Genomic DNA, 2,837 nt, shown 5'->3' with positions numbered 1-2,837 from the left:
GCCGGCGATTAAACTTCTTTTATTCAGCGTCTCATCAAAAATGAAAACACTTTTAAAAACAACAAGTCTCATGCGTTTTAGTGGTGACAAAATAATTTAAAAAATCGTTTCGGAAATGAGTTTAATCCCTGGGTACTTTCTTTGTATACTTTTGACTATACGGGCCAAGCCCGGGATTTACGGGAAATCGCGGGTTTTCGTTTGACGGCGATTAAACTTCTTTTATTCAGCGTCTCATCAAAAATGAAAACATTTTTGAAAACTTCAAGTCTTACGCGTTTTAGTGGTGAAAATCTAATTTAAAGAATCGTTCTGAAAATGAGTTTACTCACAGGGTGCTTTCTTTGTATACATACGACTATACGGGCCAATCACGGGATTTACGGGAAATCGCGGGTTTTCGTTTGCCGGCGATTAAACCCCTTTCATTAAGCGTTTCATCAAAAATGAAAACTTTTTTGAAAACTACAAGTCTCATACGTTTTAGTGGTGAAAAAATAATTTTAAAAATCGTTCGGGAAATAAGTTTACTCCCTGGGTACCTTCTTTGTATACTTTTGACTATACGGGCCGAGTCTGGGATTTACGGGAAATCGCGGGTTTTCGTTTGCCGTCGATTAAACCTCTTTCATTAAGCATCTCATTTAAAATGAAAACATTTTTGAAAACTACAAGTCTCATTTTTTCTAGTGGTGCAGAAATAATTTGAAAAATCGTTCGAGAAATCAGTTTACTCCCTGGGTACTTTCTTTGTATACTTTTGACTGTACGGGCCAAGCCCGGGATTTACGGGAAATCGCGGGTTTTCGTTTGCCGGCGATTAAACCCCTTTCATTAAGCGTCTCATCAAAAATGAAAACATTTTTGAAAACTACAAGTCTATAAATCCGTTCAGGAAATGAGTTTAATCCCTGGGTACTTTCTTTGTATACTTTTGACTATACGGGCCAAACCCGGGATTTACGGGAAATCGCGGGTTTTCGTTTCACGGCGATTAAACTTCTTTTATTCAGCGTCTCATCAAAAATGAAAACATTTTTGAAAACTACAAGTCTTATGCGTTTTACTGGTGAAAAACTAATTTAAAAAATCGTTCTGGAAATGAGTTTACTCACAGGGTGCTTTCTTTGTTTTCATTTGACTATACGGGCTAAGCCCGGGATTTACGGGAAATCGCGGGTTTTCGTTTGCCGGCGATTAAACTTCTTTTATTCAGAGTCTCATCAAAAATGAAAACATTTTTGAAAACTACAAGTCTCATGCGTTTTAGTGGTGAAAAAATAATTTAAAAAAATCGTTCGGTGATTGAGTTTACTCCCTGGGTACTTTTTTTGTATACATTCGACTATACGGCCAAGCCCGGGATTTACGGGAAATAGCAGGTTTGCGTTTGCCGGCGATTAAACTTCTTTTATTCAGCGTCTCATCAAAAATGAAAACACTTTTGAAAACCACAAGTCTCATGCGTTTTAGTGGTGACAAAATAATTTAAAAAATCGTTCAGGAAATGAGTTTACTCCCTGGGTACTTTCTTTGTATTTTTTTGACTATACGGGCCAAGCCCGGGATTTACGGGAAATCGCGGGTTTTCGTTTGCCAGCGATTAAACTTCTTTTATTCAGCGTCTCATCAAAAATGAAAAAATTTTTGTAAACTACAAGTCTTATGCGTTTTAGTGGTGGAAAAATAATTTAAAAAATCGTTCTGGAAATGACTTTACTCACAGGTTACTTTCTTTGTATACATTCGACTATACGGGCCAAGCCCGGGATTTACGGGAAATCGCGGGTTTTCGTTTGCCGGCGATTAAACCTCTTTCATTAGGCGTCTCAGCAAAAATGAAAACATTTTTGAAAACTACAAGTCTCATGCGTTTTAGTGGTGAAAAAAATAATTTAAAGAATCGTTCGGGAAATGATTTCACTCCCTGGGTACTTTCTTTGTATACATTCGACTATACGGGCCGATTCCGGGATTTACGGGAAATCGCGGGTTTTCGTTTGCCGGCGATTAAACTTCTTTCATTAAGCGTCTCATCAAAAATGAAAACATTTTTGAAAACTACAAGTCTCATGCGTTCTAGTGGTGCAGAAATAATTTGAAAAATCGTTCGGGAAATCAGTTTACTCCCTGGGTACTTTCTTTGTATACATTCGACTATACAGGCCGAGTCCGGGATTTACGGGAAATCGCGGGTTTTCGTTTGCCGGCGATTAAACTTCTTTCATTAAGCGTCTCATCAAAAATGAAAACATTTTTGAAAATTTCAAGTCTCATGCGTTTTAGTGGTGAAAAACTAATTTAAAGAATCGTTCTGGAAATGAGTTTACTCACAGGGTACTTTTTTTGTATACATTAGACTATACGGCCAAGCCCGGGATTTACGGGAAATCGCAGGTTTGCGTTTGCCGGCGATTAAACTTCTTTTATTCAGCGTCAAATCAAAAATGAAAACACTTTTGAAAACCGCAAGTCTCATGCGTTTTAGTGGTGACAAAATAATTTAAAAAGACGTTCTGGAAATGACTTTACTCACAGGTACTTTCTTTGTATACATTCGACTATACGGGCCAAGCCCGGGATTTACGGGAAATCGCGGGTTTTCGTTTGCCGGCATTTAAACCTCTTTCATTAAAAGTCTCAGCAAAAATGAAAGCATTTTTGAAAACTACAAGTCTCATGCGTTTTAGTGGTGAAAAAAATAATTTAAAAAATCGTTCGGGAAATGATTTCACTCCCTGGGTACTTTCTTTGTATACATTCGACTATACGGGCCGAGTCCGGGGTTTACGGGAAATGGCGGGTTTTCGTTTGCCGGCGATTAAACTTCTTTTATT

The sequence above is a fragment of the Hydractinia symbiolongicarpus genome, chromosome 10, assembly GCF_029227915.1.
Source record: "Hydractinia symbiolongicarpus strain clone_291-10 chromosome 10, HSymV2.1, whole genome shotgun sequence".
Lineage (NCBI taxonomy): Eukaryota > Metazoa > Cnidaria > Hydrozoa > Anthoathecata > Hydractiniidae > Hydractinia > Hydractinia symbiolongicarpus.
This window is presented reverse-complemented; position numbering follows the sequence as displayed.